Source organism: Myotis daubentonii, chromosome 8, assembly GCF_963259705.1.
Source record: "Myotis daubentonii chromosome 8, mMyoDau2.1, whole genome shotgun sequence".
In the NCBI taxonomy this organism is placed as follows: domain Eukaryota; kingdom Metazoa; phylum Chordata; class Mammalia; order Chiroptera; family Vespertilionidae; genus Myotis; species Myotis daubentonii.
In genome coordinates, this window is record NC_081847.1 from 60,437,473 (window position 1) to 60,458,146 (window position 20,674).

The window sequence follows — 20,674 nt, forward strand, 5'->3', positions numbered from 1 at the left end:
AAGATCATGTCTTCTCATCAGGAGTCTCACTGCTTAAGGTAATATTTACAATTGAAAGTTAAGTCACATTTAACAAAACCATACCCACTAAATAAAATGTTAAAGATTTATCCACAATTTTTGTTCATAAGTTCATGGGACTGTTTCACATTATATTTAAACTAGAGGCCCGATGCATGAAGATTCACGCAAGAATGGGCTTTCCTTCCCCTCGCTGCCGGCACCACCTTCACTGCAGCCCAGAGCTGCCTTTCTGCCTTCACTCGGGCCCAGAACGCCTGGGGCGGTGTGGAATGCATCCTGCCCCATCCCTGGCCGCTTGGCACCTGCATATGCAAATTAACCCGCCATCTTTGTTGGGTTAGTTTGCATACTCACTCCTGATTGGCTGGTGGGTGTCGCGAAGGTATGGCCAATTTGCATCTTTCTCTTTTATTAGTGTAGATACTTACTGAGCACCTATTATGTGCCTAGCACTATTCTAAGAGCTGGAATCTATGGCAGTTAACAAAATAGATATAAGCCCTGTCCTCACAAAGCTGATATACTAGCTGAGGGAGACACGCAGCAAATGTAACTAAAATATGCAGTAATATGAAGAAACGTAAACCAGGAAGGGAAACAGGCAGTGTTAAACAGGATGAGAGGTGGTGGGGGTGGATCGGCAAGGAGCAAGCTGTGAAAATCTTCACTGGGAGAGAATATTTCAGGCTAGGGGACAGTACCACATCTCAGAGGTGGAAGCATGACCCTGTGCAAGGATGGGTATGGGAGTCATGAACCTGGGTTAAAGCATCCAGTCCTCACTAGTAAGAAATATACTATGGAATACAACAGATACAGATACGACAGAGACCAACATAATGCTGAATGAAAAAAAGCAAGCCACAGAAGGATACATATACAGCATACCATTTAAAGATTCTTAAACATTAAAAACAGTACCACAAACTTAGCAATATATAAGTAGTGATTTGGAAAGGGCTTAAGAAATTTTATGGTTATGATAAACACAAATTCAGAAGAAGAGTTACTTCTGCAGGGGTAGGTACAGTTGTGAAGGACTTGGGGAAGATTAAGCAATTTGGGGTAATGTTTTATTTAAGTTGACTAGAGGCCTGGTGCACGAAAGTCATGCACGGGGGTGGAGGGTTCCCTCAGCCCAGCCTGCACCCTCTCGCAATCCGGGACCCCTCGGGGGATGTCCAACTGCCACAGGGATCGGGCCTAAACTGGCAGTTGGACATTCCTCTCACAATCCAGGACGGCTGGCTCCTAACTGCTCACCTACTTGCCTGCGTGATTGCCCCTAATCACTCTGCTGCCTGCCTGATTGCCCCTAACCACTGTGCATGCCTGCCTGATCACCCCTAACCACTCTCCTGCCTGCCTGATTGACCCTAACCACTCTCCTGCCTGCCTGATCACCTCTAACCACTCGCCTGCCTGCCTAATTGACCCTAACCCCTCTGCCTGCCTGATTGCCCCTAACCACTCGCCTGCCTGCCTCATAGTCCCTAACCGCTCGCCTGCCTGCCTGATCACCCCTAACTGCTACTGCCTCAGCCCCCGCCATGGCAGCTTCATCTGGAAGGACATCTGGAATGACATCTGGAAGGTCGTTCGGCTGTCTGGTCTAATTAGCATATTATGCTTTTATTATTATAGAATTATTATAGATGTTGGGTATACAGCTGGTCATTATACTATTATTCTACTTTTTCCTGGATCAGAAATACTTTGTACTATCTTTAAAAAAAGATGCCTATCTCAGCATCCTCTGGTTTCTTACTTAACGATCCATGGGTCATTCTGGTGTTTATCTTTGAGTAAAAGACAAGACAGCACCGATATTTCTGTTCTACTTCAATGAAGAATATTTTACCACTGGTAGCATTACTTCTGCTATCATGAGGAGAGAGGGAGCAAATTAAAAGAATAAAAAAGCTGTCAGCCCTTCTCTGGCACCCGGAAACTACACATTAGAGCCTGCTATGGTTTGCACAAAAGAAAACATGGGAAATCTATGCTTAGCATTTTAAATTAAGCTGCCTGTCACAATTTTAAATACAGCCCCTTTTCTACACAGGAAGTAGGTATTTTTAGCAATGTCACCTTTGCTTCTCACTGTACTTCTTCAGAAAGAGAGAACACCATGGATAAAATACTTGTTTCATACCTCACCTGTGCTTCCAGTTTTCCCATGAGCATCCAGGCATCCCAGCTGTGCACACCAGCTCTCCCACTTCCCAACTTTCCTCTTACTGCTCCTCCCACAGTGTCTGCTCTCTCCTCAGGATGAACTGGGTCAAGGGGTGAAAGGAAAGCTCGGAAGCAGAAGAACTGGAGCACAAAAGGGGAAGTTGGTACTATTCTCTGGGCTCCTCACGGTGAGGTCACCAACATCATTGCAACTAAATGCAGAGTTGCAAACCAAGCACAGTACTGCCTGGATGCTCAGTCACCCTGGCCACTGCTCCTTCTTGAAATACATTTTAATCTCCCCTTCTCCTTTCTACTTTCCTCCTTGGCAGGTTCCCTTCACTCTCCCTCTCTCTGGGAACTAATCTTCCACGGCTTTAAGGACCATCTTATTTTAATGACTGTCTTGATGCTGAAGCTGAACCTCTCTGGCTTGCACACTCTTGCATGAAGGCTCCTGGACATCTCTCTTCCGATGTCCACACAGGACCCTCAGGCTTAGCTCTGACCTCTACACCACCATCAGCAACCCCCCATCACCCTGGGCCTCCTCAGGGGATGCCAGCCCAGAGACAGTACCCCAGGGGCCATACCCCTCTCCCTCACCTCCCAAACCCAACAGCCTCCAACTGCCACATCTCAACATTTTTCAGATGATTCATTTCCTCCCATCTCTACTATCACTTCTTTAGTTCAGACCACCCTTAATTCTTCTGTAATACTGCTACTGGCCACTGAGTACTTCTATGTGCAAAGGACTTACATACAGGGTTTGCTGAAATAATTGGGTATATTGTAAAGTGTGATTACTTTTATTTTATAGAAAGGTAACATTTTAAGGTTATTTCCTACAAAGCTAGAATGCCTTGGAGTCAGAATTTATTGAGTTTACTGATTCATTCATTCACTCAAAAAATGACTCAATAGCAGTAATTTTAACTACAATTGATAGATTGTCTCTTAAAAAAGTAAATTCCTTGAATTACTACAAGAGCCATAGTAACTTTCCTAAAAATCACACTTGACCCTGTCATCCAACAAGGCAAAACTCTTCACTGGCCCCACATCACCCTCAGGATGACATGGTTCTTGAGGCTCTGAACTCCGACGTCACTTCCTCGAAGGCACATCTCATTGTCCTCAAAGCTCCTTTCCCTTTGGCCTCTGTACATGTGCTCACTCACCTCCTCTAGACCCTATCAGGCCTTCTGCCTTCTCCATCATATGCTGACTCTAGGTCATCTTTCAGATCTTAGGTTGGACCGCTCCTCCCATGACCACACCCCAGGGTGTGGTAGGTGAGCTTCCCTTTTGCTCATTTAGTGCCCCAAACCCCCTACCACAGCATATGTCATTGTGGATTGCAACTGTCAAGCAGGCAATTACTTATCTCTGTGCCCTGGGTGACAGGGAGCCCCATGAGAGTAGGCACTGCTGCTCATTTTGTCCACTGTGCTATCACCAACATCTGCAGAGTGCTAGCTCTTAGTAAGTACTGAGGATATTCTCCATTATTACGAGAACAAATGAAGACAGGTGGGAGCAGAGCATGAAAGAAATCAGATGTTCCTTCCCCTAAGTGTTTGCCATCTTAACTCCCTAAAAATACTCTCAATTATTGTCGCACGCATCTCCATAGCTCGAAAAGTGCTTTCACATCACAGTAATTTCGTAACAAGTAGAAAGGGGTTGTTCCGCACATTTATATGTGAATTTATGTCTCTGAGAGGTTCAGTGACTTCTTTTAGTCAAGTCACAAGTAAATTCATGCCTTTGACTATGTCTCTTCTATGTGCCCATCAGATACTTAAAAAAAAAAGAATGAATTGGGACACAAAGTTCTGGATTCTGGTTAACTAGACTTACAGTTGAGTGTGGGCTGGCTTCAGAGGCAACTGCAGGTTTTGTAAGCACTGAAGCTTTTACTGTTTGGGAATATGCTCTAAGAAAAATATTATAAAGTTACAAATTCAAATTTAAGTACAAGCTTCATTAGTTTCATCTAAGTGAGATAGTACAAGAAACCAAACAAGAAAGAAGAGGATGTATATCCTAAGTAAAAATAATGTCACAAGAAAGATAAGGTACAAGAAAAGGGAGGCAAGAGTAAAAGCTATTTACTAAGCAGTCAACCTGGGTCCATTGTAAGGCATTGTACTAGGCCAGTGGTTGGCAAACTCATTAGTCAACAGAGCCAAATATCAACAGTACAACGACTGGAATTTCTTTTGAGAGCCAAATTTTTTAAACTTAAACTATATAGGTAGGTACATTGTTAATAACTTAATTAGGGTACTCCTAAGGCTTAGGAAGAGCCACACTCAAGAGGCCAAAGAGCCACATGTGGCTCGCGAGCCGCAGTTTGCCGACCACGGTACTAGGCCAAAGACACAAAGATGATTAAAGATGTGGTCCCTGCCCATTATTGCTCACCATCGAGAACTGATAGCACGCTTGCAGAGAAGAAGGATGCAGACAAGAAGGACTTAATAAAATATTAAACATCCCCAAATGACAGTATCTAAAATAGCCCTCTATACCAGTGATGGCGAACCTTTTGAGCTCGGCGTGTCCGCATTTTGAAAAACTCTAACTTAACCCTGGTGCCGTGTCACATATAGAATTTTTTTGATATTTGCAACCATAGTAAAACAAAGATTTATGTTTTTGATATTTATTTTATATATTTTAATGCCATTTAACAAAGAAATATCAACCAAAAAATGAGGTGACACGCGTGTCATAGGTTCGCCATCACTGCTCTATACGCATAGTCACTGTGACCTGGTCCTGCTCCAGGTCATTCAGCACTATCGGAAACCATATTTGTTTATATGTGCATTACCTGTGCCCTGTTAAAAATACAGGGTCCAGGAGAGCAGAGGCCTGGTTTGTCTTGTTCATTGCTGTAATCCTAGCACCAAGCAAGGTGCCAGGGTCACAAGCATTCCACAAACATTTGTGGAATGAGCTAATAAAAGGAGAAAGGAATGAACAGAGAAATAGAAATTTACAAAAGTGCAAAGTAACATGTTTGGCACACTGTCATCAGTTGTCTGAAGATGGTTAAATAACTCCTGAGTCTTGCTGCCTCTCTCTACCAAGACCTGGGGCACCCTGTATTGCAACTGTAGCACCAAGGACTAGAAGCTCCATCAGGAATCATCTTAGAATCCTAAGAAATTTAAATGTGAACTACAAGTGACCTTGGTTTTGTCTTGTAGCCATTACATATGGCTTATGTGAGGTGTGTAACCTTCTTGAATAGGAGTGTAGGAAAAAAAAAAAGCTAACGAATTTTATAATGTAATCTGACCATTTATCCTTTATTATCAATAAAAATAATAACATCTATAAAGAAAACAATGCCTCTAATCATTTTAAGTTTCATGAATATAAGCTAAGAACGTCCTAATATCTTGAGAACATCTACAAGATCTGAATGGCTCAGTCTGATCCGATCAGCAGTGTCACATTACTCACAGAGCAGCCTTTCTTCACTATCTGATTTTCCCCACTTTTCTAATCATCAATCATAAGAAAACTAACTCCAACTGAAGATGTATTAAGAGTCACGCATTTTTACTCAGATTCTCATTTAATACTCCTGACCTTTGTGCTACATAATTACTATCATTCCTATTTAATAGATAATAAAGCTATCCCTTAATCTTACTGCCTTTACCTTTTAAATTTTACAAAATTTCCTAGGACCACAAAAGTGGTAAGTAGTGAACCAGCCAGAATGAAACCAGGTTTTCTCAATCCAAGGTCAGGACTCATTCCTACATCAAGACTAATTCCCATAGCTAAACTTTCTCTCAAAAATTAGTACTCCTTACTCACAGTGGATTATCTTTCCAGATTATAGGTATACCAGACAATAGCCAGTAAGCTGAAAAGTCATTAAGATAAGATCCCTTAAAACAGCCCATCCCAAAATTTGGTTCAGGGACCACTTGTAGCAAAATGTCTTGACCCAACTCCAGGCCTATTAATTGAGAGCTGTAGATGGGCCCCTAGAAATTGCTTTTCAACAGTTCCTCAGGTGATTCTGTTGCATATGGAAATTTGAAAACCACTGTGGTTAGTTCTTTGCAAACCTCGACTATTGTTATTTAGAGATTCAAAATCTGTATTCTCATTAAGGATCATCTTTTGGATTATGGGGCTTGTGACAGAAAGTCGCGAGTGAGAATTTATCTTTGGAGTTTCACAATTCCTTCCAATAGGTCCCAAGGTGCAAGCAAAGTAGGTAAACAACATTACCGGCTGAAATGAGAAAACATTTACTATGGGCGCACTCTCATTACACACTGCTCCAGATGTCTTTGAATATATAGGTCTCATTTCAACCTTGAGGTTGGCATCATCATTAGCACTTCACAGCTGGGGGACCTTGTCCTAGCTGAAGGTTAGCAGATGTTTCCATCTGTATCTCTAACTCACATTTTCTTTATCCTACAAAACAGCTCCTCCCCATGAATTACTGCTATCTAGACTTCAAAAATCGAGGAAAACTTTCTAAATGTCTTGAGTAGACAAATTAGCCAATCTCTACTTTTCCAACCCTATACTTAGTCCACTAAGAGTATTCCTCTTACAGTTAATAAAAGTCATCACCAAAACAGTACAAAATTATGGGATAAAGTAGACAAAAATCAAGAATTCTCTATAATATAATTCCAAAAACTCTCTATTATCTCTGTATTGTGAGCAACTCTAGAAACAAGTTACATAAAAGCCAGCACTCCACAGGCCCAGCCTTAAGCGCACAGACTCCATAGCAGAAGTCTAGGAGCACCATTCCAGTTAGCACCACCTTAGGATTACAAAGTTATTTTCCTCAGCTGCATAAATATAGGGAAAACAAGACTGGATTCAAGTAAACCTAAGCTCAGTAGAAACCATGTGCTTATCAGTAACATAACCGAGTGGCCCACATCCCCAGAGAATCTGCATGAAATCTGTGAACTGATTTGTGAGCTATTGCTGAGGGCAAAGGAAGGGTTCAGAATTCAGAACATGACCAAGAGAAATGTAACTTCCATCTCTGGGAGCCCTGTACCCCCACACCTCCCAAACTACCCCAGACTCTGGAATGTCTTGACTCTGAATCCAGAGTTTAGCTCAGTCCCAGGCTGTGATGTCTGCTGCCCTTTGGGGCAGGCTGGGACACATGTGTGAAGCAGTGGGCAGCTGGGACCTCAAGGTCAGACTGTGCTCAGGGAGGTCAGCCCTCTGTGAAGGGACTCTGCATTAAAGTTTAAATTAGGAAATATATGAGTCCAGGCTGTTTTAGTTCATTAAAACTAAGTATTCACACACAGCAGTGAGATGTACTATCATTAGAGATTTTAATTTTGCTCAGCTGTCCTGTTTCACCACAGCCCTCGGATGTGTGTGCTAGAAGACAATGATGAAAAGTGCAGGCAGTAAGTATGGGGAGGGGGAGGGGTTGGAGGACAAGGCTTCAGATAACCATCATGGCTAAGGTCATGATCCTTCGCCAGTGCTGTGCAGGACTGAAAGAAAAGATTCCCCATTAAAAATAACAGTGCTGACATATAGCTGCATACATGAAAAGGCTTTCCCAGGACATACTGTCACATAAAAAAGAATATGGTTACATACTAATATTTCAACTAGAGGTCAATTCATGTAAAATATTATGTACCTATCTATGCATCTATACATATACAAAATAAAGCTACTGCTATTTATACGCACTTATGCTTAGTGCTTAGCATGTTTCATAATCATTTCATCCTCATAGCCTTGAGATTTAAGCATTATGGCCATTTTACAAATAAGCAAATAGACTCAAGGAAGTTAAGAGTCTTGACCCATGTCACATAGTTATTAAATAGTGAGCCTGGGAGCCCCACTTGGGTCTGACTCCAAGACTCACAACAATACATTATACATTCAGAGAGGTAGTTTTATGAGGATATTTGCCAAAAATATTAACAGTAGCTATCTCTAGATGATGAGATTTCTTTTTGTTTTATAGTATTATTAGAATATATTTTAGAGCAGGCATGCATTATTTTTAATATCTGAAATAATGAGAATGTTTTAATTGGAAGGATAAATCAGAGTAAGAACGAAAATCTCTCCGGCTTCTGTATATCTTATCTCCTACTCCAAACAGTCCAAAGTAATATGCAATCTTCAACCAAATACGACCACAAAAAATATGTCATGAGTTGCCAAATATCAATCACTGAAAGGAAAACCATAACATTCAATATCTGAACATTTTTGGATATCAATTAACAAAAACCATCTGTCTCCAGACTCCTATTCTTTTAATACATCCTACCTTCTCACCAGATATACTTCTTCCCTACTCAACTACTTTCAATGGCTCCCCACTATAGAGGAAAATCCAAAATATCCCTTAGCCTCTTATACAGTACAAAAACCTTCCATAATCAGACTCCCTTCTTAGTCTCATCTGCTACTCCCCATGGTAAAGGCTGCATTCCAGCTAAATTTAGGCCTCTTGACTTCTGGAATGACTAATATCTATCAAAGTCCAACAATATTCCAAGGAACACAACGGAAAAGTCAAAATGGAAAATGAAGATCACTCAATAGATTTTGCCTGTAAAGAGATGCACATAAAAATATAATTAATAATACATGGACTGGGCCATGTAAATAAGCAAGGAACATTATAATGCATTTCTGAAAAAATGTGCATAGCCAAATGACAAGTCATATTTCATACAATTCATGAAACCATTAATTGCAAGTGCCAACATATTATGTAGCACTCTGCCAATTAAGCTATGACTTATATATTGGAGTTTTTATTTTCTAATTCTTTAAAGAATTCTTTTAGATTTATTTAGGTTTATTCTTTTGTTGTTGTTGTTGTTAATTCTCACCTGAGGATATGTTTTCCATTGCTTTTCAGAGAGAGTAAAAGAAAAGGAGGGTGAGGGAGAGAGATAAAAAAATATTGATGTGAGAGAAACACATGGATTGGTTGCCTCCTGCACATACCCCGACTGTGGGTGGGTAGCAAACCTGCAACCCAGGTATGTGCCCTGATCAGGAATTGAACTATGGCCCGCTGGTTCATAGGTCGACACTCAACCACTGAGCCACACCAACCCAGCCAATTCTCTAATTTTTGATGCACATTCCTAATCAATGAATTAAGTTGGCAGCTTTCTCTCTGCCACATGGCTGTGAGCAACTGTAAGACGTATCCCAATTTCAGAGATCTTAAAATATGAAAAAAGGGTTCTTTTAAAAATAATGAAAGTTGTTAAAATAATTTTTATAACACACACACACAAAATAAAACTGTTTGAAAATATAAACACTATATATCCTCCTCCTATATAATAAAAGGCTAATATGCAAATCCACCAAATGGCGGAACGACCAGTTGCTATGATGCGCACTGACCACCAGGGGGCAGATGCTCAATGCAGGAGCTGCCCCCTGGTGGTCAGTGCGCTCCCAAAGGGGGAACACCGCACAGCCAGAGAAACCCTGAGCCGGGCTCACGGCTGGTGAGCACAGAGGCAGTGGCGGGAGCCTCTCCCACCTTCGAGGCAGTGCTAAGGATGCCCACTGCCAGCTTAGGCCCAAGGAGGGCTCCCGGACTGCGAAAGGGCGCAGGCCGGATTGAAGGACTCCCCCTGCCCCCTGCCCGCCCCCCCCCCCCGTGCACGAATCTCATGCACCGGGGCCTCTAGTATAAAAAATAACCAAAGAAGAGAGATCTACAACAAAATTTTGTTTTCTCTTTTTAGTTCAACATCAAGATCAATATTATCACCTAGCTCGAATCTATTTTCAGCTTTTGTCACACTCCAGTCTGATCCCTCCTCTTCTGAGTAGTCCCTCTACACTGATGTCCTCCATGGCACCAATTACAGCTGGCAGGAAAGGAAGCAGGCGGCCTGCAGAGCTCCCTTCAAAAAAGCCATTCTTTTTTCCTCTCGGTACCTGCAGCATTCTCTTCTCTGATTTGGCAAAACCTGCAGAACCTACCTAATCTGAGCTATGGACCAAGTAGCGAGCTTGTAATGGAGAGTATGGTGCCATTAAAAATAATGACTACATTCATGAGTCCAGTAATTCTCAATTTTAAAATAAAGCAGCAGTGCTTTTAAAGCCTTTTCAAATGTTTGTTTTTTTGTTTTGTTTTGTTTTTTGTAGTGAAGGGTAAGCCACTTAAAAGCCTCATTTTTTTATTCATTTCCTTAAATATTTACTCAACACTGTGTTTAGACCTGTACTTGGTTTGGGGATGAAACTCCAAGAGAAAAAAGTTCCTACTCACATCAAACCATCACTCCATGTAACTGAGAGAAAAACAGATGCATGAGACAGGTTAAATATCATGTTTTGTTATCTAGATCTATTATAGACCTTTCTGCTTCTTTTGCTTTTTTTTTTTTTAAGTTTGCAAGAAAGGGCTATAAGAACAATTTATCAAAATGTCAGCAATCTAAACATTAAGTTGTCAGCTTTTGCTCTGTACTGCAAATTACGAAAGAATTAGGGGTTTGGTGCTAATAGAAGCTTACGATTCTCAAGTGTGCAATTTAACCAGTCATCGCCAGCCAGGTCTAAAACTGCAGTTACAGAAGACATTTCAACCGAGTGTTCTGCAGTTCTGGTACCTAATTTCAACTTCTCTTTTTATGCCATTCTTCCTATTTTCCCCTTCCCTTTGCTTGGGAAATGTGTTCCGGAATAGCTACACAGTTAAATAAGAACTGCCAGAGCCCCTATACATAAAACACTCACATGAAAAAATGACAGTCATCTTACCAAGGAGGCACAGAAAAGCCAGTGAAAGCTGCAGCTATTCTGTGGTTCTTCCTTTATGCTTCCATCACATTAAGTTCAGAAGCCAAAGCATAAATGTGCTTCATAGTTTCAGAACTTCAGACTTCCTCTTATAATTTATTCATCACTAATCTGGATGAAAAGTGTCTGTGATCATCTCTGCACTCGAATTCTAAGTTAGGAATAAAATGCTAAATTGTGAAACATTTTGCAAATAAAACAAAAAAGTAAATAGAAATAAACTACCCCAAATCACTGCAGGTATCTTCTAAACTTGTGAAATCTGTAGGTTTTTCCACTTTTTCACAATTGCCAACTGCAATCATATCACTTGAAAAGAAATCAGAAATTACACTGCCTACCCAGAAAATAAACCATCATGACAAGGACTTAAAAAAGACAACACCAATAATCTAAATCAAGAATTTAGCAAGAATGCTATTTTGCTTCAAAGACTTGTAAGAAATATATTGCCCCTATGCATAAAAACATATATAGATTCATTCTTGTTCGCTAAGAAAAATTTTAAATGGCCTCTAAAAAAAAATACAGCGTTTTCATCAAAAAAGGAATAGTTAAGTATTTCTACTATTGCACCAAAAAACCCCTTCTTCCTTTATCTATGAAACACATTTTCCCATTCATTCATGTCTACCTTCCAATTCTCTAAACAATACCTTATAGCGTGGTTCAACTTGAGAAAGGCGAGTCTCATTCATTTATCAGGCAAAGTTAAAGCCAGCAAGAAGCTTCGGACCATCTGGTTTTGCCTGCCCCACCCATGTTTCCTTTGAGCCATAGTGATGTCACAACACTGGGCAGGGCAATGACTTCACTGCTCCAGTCTTTGCTTGTGAGCACATAATTCTTTGCAGCCAAGGCAAATCAAACGACAGCAGAACCCTCCAGGAGCATCTGATGCATTCCCAACAAATTAGCACTTAGCTAGCCTTTTGAAAGAAATACATGCAGCAATGGCACCATTAAAGATCTCTCTACATGAAGTGGTGCTAAAGACAAATTGACTCATGGTTTTCAGTGCAAGTCTAGAATTTCTATAGTAAGTCATAACAAAGTTGACATTCAGAGGAAAACTGTGGTTGGATACTTGGAAGAGACTATGGGAACTAAAAATGACCTAGGTAGTAGAATATTTAAGAAACCTCTCTCTGCAGTGGAGTCAAATTTTCATAGAAAAGAACCATGTACTTGTTTCCAGCCCATTCTTAGAGTTCTATTTTACTGGCGAGGATATGAATTCTAATTTGTGAATTTTAAGACTTTTTTAAAGCACTAACTTAAAAGATAAATATTTATTTTACAGCATGTAGGAAAATCTCTTGGACAGCATGTTCTGACATATTTAACCCAACATACTTAACCCAATCCAGAAGGATTCCCAAAATAATGACAATACCATATCTCTCAGAACATGAAGGCTTGCCTCTCTTCTATCTGGGTGGTCCCTCAATACATCTGACCAAACAATTTCAAAAAGCCAATGCACATATAAAAGAGCATCTAATCAAGTAAAAAAAAAAAAAAGTCCCTGATCTCCTATTGCAAAACAATTCAAAGTTGGCCAAAGTCCAAACACTGTACAAGACTAGACAAAAAAAAGGTTTTAATCTAAATTGCTTTTATGTAGAAGAAATCACTTAAACATTAAAGATAAATATTTCAGAGGCACTGACCTTTGACCTGTACCTTCACCTAAAAGGGATTTACAAATTAAAGTGGCACTCTTCTTGTTATTGATATACCATTCAAAAAAACATGTTCTATTTTGCAAATAAATTTATTTGCTTGAAGTATAAACTTTATGCACTAACTTGTGCATTTTATATTTCCCTTTTCTAAACCATCAGAAAATGATAATGCAAGTAAGACGGTATTTAGTATTCCGCTGTTTTATTTTTATCAATGCCTTCTGAAATTAAGTCACACTTCTCAACTTAGAATTTATTTCTTCGTACAATAGCTTTGTTACTCCAACAACAGTTTTAAAAGTTTGATGCCAAAATAACATGCATATTTTTTTAAACCTTGTCTCAGCCAAGACATAAATCACTTCCCATTCCCCAGAGCTCACTCCGGCTTGGTGTGCGCCCTTTTCTTAATAGGGCATTTCTGCTTAATTTGCTGTGATTGATGTTACGTCCAGGGTTCCCAGATATAAGTGGAGTCTAATCTTTTTAGTTTCCTTAAGACTTTAAAAGTCGGTGTAAAATTTAAAAAGAGGGTTTTTAACACTTGGTGTGATGACTCTTCCACTGGGAAAGTTAACACTAGCAAGGAAAACTCCACCGCACCTGGTCGCCTCAGGGAGCCTAAAAAGGGGCCCCCAAAAAGGACAGGCAGGAAATCTGCAAAAGCAATTCCACGAGGCAAATGTAAAAAAAAAAAAAAAAGCTGAAACACCAACTTAAACACGTAATGGAAGCACTGCATGAGCAGGACTGCCTGGCCCTCTCAGGATTTGTCCGCCCAGCCTCCAGGAGTAATGAATAACACATGTTTTCTTTATCATTCTATTCCGCAATAATCTCTTCCCAACTTTAACCCAGGACTTCAGCTGGAGGAGAAAAAACCCTAGAAAACTTTGGATCCCTAAATAAAAAAATATAAAAAAAAAAAAACGGAAAGGAAACAACGCTCCCACTGCAAAGGACCACAGTTACAATTTACTGGGTAACCACACCCACCGCATTGCAGAAGCCATGAACTTGATGGGGGGGGGGGGCGTAAAAGGGGGAGGCGGGATGTGGGAGGGGAAGAAGTAGAGCGAGATTAGAGGGGAAATCCGAGAAAGCAAGCCCCCGCAGTAGGAGCCGGGAAACCCCCAGGAACTGGCTGAGTCCACGACTCCAGGCGCCCTAAGCCCGGCCTCCCCACCCCCACCGGCCGCGCTCCCAGACATCTCCCCAGGCAGCTCGCAGCCCCGCGGGCGCCAGGTGAGCGTCCCGCTCCCGGCCCCGGCCCCAGCCCCGGCAGGCCAGCCTCGGCCTCCCCGCGCAGGGGGCCCCCGCAGGTGCCCGGGTCAAGAGCTAAGTCTTTAGAACGCTCCATCCTCACCCCCCGTCGGCCGGGCTCTACTTCCCGCCACCGTCTGGGGGACGCTGCCCCAGTTCGAGGAAGGAGACAAGTTACATAAAAGCGCCGGCTGCTCCCGAGCGGGGATGCTTTGTGCGGAGCGCACCTTTCCCCGCGCCTGCACCCAGGACCAGCCCGCAGCCCAGCGCCTCCGGCCGGCCGGCCACCCACCCAGGGCGGCGCCGCAGTGTCGCACCCCCCCCGGCCCCCGCCGGCCCTGCGCAGCCCGCCTGGCCCTAGCCCCCACCCCCAGGGGTAACTTAAAACATGGCGCCCCGAACGGGGGATTTCGGCAAATGGATCGAGAAACGACGCGGGAACCGAGTCGCCCTTTCCGGCGAGGGTTCCCAGGGGGAGCCCCCCGGGCCGGAGGCGGGCACTCAGGCTCCGAGCACCGGCCCAGCAGATGCTGCAGCGCGGCGGCGGGCGGAGCGGCGCGTCCCCGGGCACGGGGCTGGGCGCACAGGCTGGGCCCGGCGGGGGTCCCGGGGGCGGGCGGGCGAGATCCCGGGGCGGGCTCCGTGGGATCTGGGCTCCGGCGACCCGGCAGCGCGGGGGCCACGCGTCAGGGGCGCCGCCGCGCGCGCTTCGCCCCCGGCCTCCGGCTCACCCTCCGCACCTCGCCCACGGGAGACCCCCGCGGAGACCCCGGCTCCGGCGGGCAGAAAAGTTACCTTGGCTGGGCAGGAGCCGGGCGCGCGGCGGCGTGGGGACGGCTCGGCGCTCGTCCTCCGGGCGGTGCGCAGGAGGCGCGGGCGTGGGGAGGAAGCCGCAGACGCGGGCTGCTTGCGCGGCTCCCCGCCCCCCTTTGCAGGGGACTCGGAGGCTCGGCGGAGCTGCGCGGGGCACACGCCCAGCGAGCGCGCAGAGCGCACCGGCCTCCTCCCCACCCCGATTCCGGCTGCGGGGGAGGGGGCCGCCGCAGTACTTCAGGACAGTTACTTGCTAGCCACCTTCTCGTCCTGGCGTGGGGACAACGCCTCGATACGGTTGCCAATAGCGTTAGCCATTGGGTGTCCACTTCGATGATCGCCAGGGCCCTCTATCCCCTTCTCAGCCCTCCCACACGCCGGCTCTGAGCGTGGGGGAGGGTGTTCCTGACCTCAGGTGAGTTATTTATTAACTTAGGGACTGCAGTAATATTTTTTTTTCTTTTTGAAAGTAAAAAAAAAAAAAAAAATTCAAATTGTTGGTATCTTGCACACGTGGGCCCCCAAGAAATATTAATAGAAAAGACCTGAATGAACTAAAGGTGACAGAAAGGGGTTTTCTGCGGCTGCCTCCTCCGCACGTCCCACCATAAATGTTCACAGTTACAGGTGTTCTCCCAAGCTTCCCAGACTAACAAGAAGTCATTATTGAGAAGCTTTACACTGAAATGGAGAGAAGGGGGCTCACACTCTGGTTTATCTCACATCTAAGTTCTAACCAAGCAATCCAGGCGTATTTATTACAATGTTTAAGGCCCTCTGCACGTATTCCTCCCTAATCACCCTTCCAAGAGCTCACCAGTCATATAGAAAGGGAAAATGGACTCACAAGAAGATTGCATTTACTGTTGGGTGCCAAAGGTGCGATGCAGATCATGATGCTGGTGGCAGAGACCAGTGGGTCTGTTCTGTCCCCGAGAGTTGGCCTGGGTTTCCAGGACAGGGAATACCGCAATAGAAAAGGAGAGGGAGCATTTTTCAGATTGTATGAGAGAGAAGGTGCGAAAATTATGGTGTTACTCTGTTGCTATGGAGTTTATGGACCTGTTTTCTGTAGATGTGCTCGCTTTGAAAAAATCTTTAGCAAGAAAATGTGACTTACGTTATTGGAAAAATAATCTGTTGACACAGCAAAGACTAGAATGGATGGGCAAATACCAGGGGCTGATAGGAAGTGACTATGGCATTGTTCCAAGTAACAGGTAAGAAGGGCCTGCAATGCCTTTTAAGTGACAGATAAAGGTGATAGTTCAAATACTGGGTGATATATTTGGGGATCACTGTATTAATTTCCTATCAGGGTCACATGAGTGTTAGAGGCGTACATGCACATATCACATCTGTACTTACATGGCTGCCTATGTTCATGTAAGATCTGGAATGAAGAAGGGATTATTTTCCTTTTTTGTGTGCACACTATGGCACACTCCTTTAAAAGTGGACGTTAAAAAATTGTATTGTTTACAAACAAACACGGTTGGCATTGTCATTTGAGACACAGATGGTTTCATATTTTCATTCATTATATTGCCATGTTTTTGCTATTTTTTTAAATTGAGAGCAAACTGTTTCTCTCTAATTCATGAACCGATCTTTCTCACGATGGAGAAAATTGGCAATAGTGTACAAATATCTGTCTCCTTGGGAGAAAATGTTGGAATCCTAAATATTTTTTAAAAGCTAGGAGTACCTAGCTAATTATCCTAGTATTCCATAAATTCAAAATTTGAAGTAAAATAAACATACTTCTTCCTAGTTTAGTAGTAAATCTGGGAAGCAATGACTATGAAACCCTTTGGGCTTAACCAGCACTTTCCACTATTCTTTTTTTGTTTTTCCCAGCACTGATAAGGAGAAAAAGAAATCTCAAACTCAAGAGCAGCACATAGCTCTGTCAGTCAGTAACTCGCTTGCATCTCTGTAATAAACTCTCTTCCTTCCACCTGGTTAATATGTAGGAGCCCACTTAGGCATCTCTGTCTCCCCACAGTGCCTCACTGGCTACATTGCAAGCCAAGCACTGAACATTCTCATGAATGGATATTGAATAATGAACTAAGTTTTCAATTTAACTTTGAGTATTCAGCTTCTCATGTATAAAATAAGTTACTATTTTCAAAATCCTTTATGTTTAAAAAATACTAGGGTTCCATTCTGCACAGCAATAGAAATCATCAATGAAGCAAAAAGGCCACCGACCAAAGAGAGAAGATATTTACAAACAATACCTCCATTTAGGTGCTTATATCTAAATATATAAAGAACTCATACAACTCAACAACAAAATATAATCCAATTAAAAATGGGCAGAGTATCTGCACAGACACTTTTCACAAGAAGATGTACAAATGGCCAACAGGGACAGAAAAAGACATTCAACTTCACTAGCTACTAGGGAAATGCAAATCAAAACCACAACAAGATACCACCTCACACCTGTTAAAATGGCTTTTATCAATAAGACAAAAATAAGTGTTGGAGAGATTGTGGCGAAAAGGGAACCCTCAGACACTGCTAGTGGGAATGTAAACTGGTACAGCCACCTTGAAAAACAGTATGGAGGTCCTCAAAAAGTTGAGAAAAGAGCTACCATTATGACCTAGCAACCCCTCTTCTGGGTATCTACCTGAAATATTTGAAAACATTTATTAGTAAAGATATATGTACCCCCTTTTCATTGCAGCATTATTCACAGTAGCCAAGACATGGAAACAACCTGAGTGTCCTTTGGTGGATGATTGGTAAAGAAGATGTGGTACATATATACAATGGAATATTACTCAGCCGTGAGAATGGATGAAATTCTGCCATTTGCGAAGCATGGATGGACCTTGAGAGTATCATGCTAAGCAAAATAAGTCAGATGGAAAAGGACAAGAACCATATGATTTCACTCATGTGGGATAGGAAACAGAAAACAACTAACAAAAACAAACTCATAGACAGATAACAGTATGGTGGTTACCAGAAGGGAAAGGCAGTGGCGGGGGTGGGGGTGGGGATGAAGAAGATAAAGGGGGGAAAATATATGGTGAAGGAAGGAGACTGGACTTTGGGTGGTGAGCACACAATGCAATATACAGATGATAAAGCATTGTACACTTGAAACTTATATAATGTCATTAACCAGTATAACCCCAATAAATTTAATAAAAAATACTAGGTTCTATAAAATAAAAAGACATTATCACATCTTAATACCTGCTGAGTAAAAGCAATAATGAAAAACCTATTTACTCTCATCAGGAAAGAAAATTATGAGCTCTTCCACAAGGAAAGTAAAAAAGTAGAAAGCAATATAATGATGCCATTACAGTTGAATTTGCTTCCTTTCATGAAAATCTAACTTCTCCCTTAATCCCTCTCACTTCAAAAGAATTCTTTAGCCTTAGCTGGTTTGGCTCAGTGGATAGAGCATCGGCCTGTGGATTGAAGGGTCCCGGGTTCGATTCTGGGCCGTGTGCGGGAGGCAACCAATTGATGTGTTCCTCTCATATCGATATTTCTCTCTCTGTCTCTCCTTCTCCTTTCCACTCTCTCTAAAAAGCAATGAAAAAATATCCTCAGGTGAAGATTAACAACAAAGAAAAGAATTTTTTATTCCTGTCAGTATATAACCCCTCATGGTGCTTTTCCAATAAGTTACAGAAAAGTAGATCTTAAGTCCAAAAACCGCCTTTCACATAGTACCAGAGAGTTAATGCAGACATGGCATGAGAACTCAGTCAGATTTCTAGTTTAATATGTCCACATGGCAAACCCTGAAATAATCCATGAAACATGGGAAAACATTCCTTGACTCCAGCCTAGTGTCAACATGCTCGTTGTAGTCTCTTCTGCCATACTAAAGCTTACCTTACAACCTAATCTTACTTATGGATTTCTTGAAATTGCTCTAGTACATGTAAGATACTTCACTGAAGACCAACAAGAATTCTAGCCGTGGTACAGAGTAAGGAGCACAGCTCACTTCAAGTTAGTTACGTATGTAGCTTCATCCCAAGCTGTAGCGGCAGCATTTCCCATGAACCTCAGTCCAACCACAAGCAGCAATATCATATATACTCATTGGTAATCACTGATACTCTGCTACCTGAAGAACAATGATAACTCCAAGGTGAGAGCCAAGGCAAGGGCAGAGTTTTTGGGTTGTATTACAGCCATAGTGACAGTCTTATCAACAAGACTCCAGAAAAAAAGGATAGAGGATCTGTCCATTGGAACTTTGCCCTCAAACACAAGGATTGATAGAATATTGAAGCTTGACCAGACCCTACAAACATTAATAAGACATGCACCACTCATTTCTCTGACAACCTCAGACCACCCTTACCTAGAGAATTGTGATATTGAAAAGTATCTCCGTATTCTTTAGTCCTTTAAGTTACCTCTTTCAACCTAAGCTGCCTTGGTAAAATGCCAACACTTGCAGTAACTAGTTGAGACTTATTGTATGCTCAGTATGTCGGAACCTGAATTGCATGTCAAGTCCTTGAAATCAGGACACAAAGTATGCAGCCACAATATTACCAGGGACCATAAATAAGAGAAATACAGGGATGAGTGCATAATTCAAAAGCAACAAAGCTAATTCTTGTGAAAAAGTCGGTTAAGAGTTTCTAGGTTCTAAGAATAATGTTAAATTTATGGCTCATTAAGGCTTGCAGATGTTCTCTTTATTCTGGGTCCCTATACTTCATTTCAGGCATATGTATACATATAGAACACAGATGCAAAATGAAATTTAAAAAATACCAACTAGTACAAATGCAGCACAAAATGTACAAAGTATGTACATATGAGAGGGCCAAAGCTTAGACATACTACATCATTAAAAAATAATTCCTGCCGAAACCGGTTTGGCTCAGTGGATAGAGCGTTGGCCTGCGGACTGAAGGGTCCCAGGTTCGATTCTGGTCAAGGGCATGTGCCTGGGTTGCAGGCATATCCCCAGGGGGAGATGTGCAGGAGGCAGCTGATCGATGTTTCTCTCTCATCGATGTTTCTAACTCTCTATCTCTCTCCCTTCCTCTCTGTAAAAAATCAATAAAATATATAAAAAAAATAAAAAATAAAAAATAATTCCTATTCATCAAAATTTCATTATTTGCTTCCTTTGTTCTCTTGTAAAAATATTAGTTATAAAGGCAGGATCAACATATTATGTAAATTCCAATGTATTAAAATATACTACCCTTATTAAATTATTCCATTTTTCCCACTTCTAGTACATTTTAGAAGTAAATCCCAGCACTTTTAAATAGAATAATTTCTAACAAAGTTTTAAGGTTTATTCTAATCCTCAGATTTTTACAAGGTTTAAATGCTGGTTAATTTTATTCTCCTCCCATTAAGTGAAAATAAAAATCCATTAAGGATATTTTATATTTGGGCATTTTATATATAATGGCAAAACAGAAAGAAAGTAGGTAATCTGTAATATTACTAAATTCAGCTCCCACGCTATTCACTATCTGAAACAACATTGATATCCCAAAGAGATGGTCAGTTTTGGGTTATGCCAAGGACACTTAACATTTTAATCACTTTTCCCCCAAAAGTCATAAAATAAACGCCAGCCAGCCTTTCAGTCTCCTGTAAAGTTATAAATCATCTTAGCCAGCTATTATATTTCATTCTAACAGCAATCAACAAGAATTAACCAAGATAGAAAAATGGGTAATAAGTAAGACATTCAGATGTCTTGTTTATTAACTTGTTGACTCTAAGTTTATGTTCCTCTCTTTAGGCAAACATGTCATAGATAACTTTATAAACTAAGACATACAGCTATAACTACATCAAGAAAAATGCCATCTTTTTGCTGCTTAATTTGATTCCTGTTTTCC

General features: G+C 41.9%; 1 protein-coding gene across 2 annotated transcripts in view; it reads right to left on the bottom strand.

Moving 5' to 3' along the window:
• Nucleotides 1-20,674, bottom strand: part of EPB41L3 (erythrocyte membrane protein band 4.1 like 3) — a 218,704-nt gene that overhangs the window by 121,104 nt on the left and 76,926 nt on the right. Inside the window, exon 1 of one of the 2 annotated variants that reach the window (XM_059706553.1) lies at nucleotides 14,790-14,921. The exons of the other annotated variant lie outside the window; for it this stretch is intronic. The gene's annotated coding sequence lies outside the window, so the exon portion shown is untranslated. Of the gene's footprint in view, nucleotides 1-14,789; nucleotides 14,922-20,674 lie in introns of those variants that run through there. 2 annotated transcript variants of the gene reach the window in all.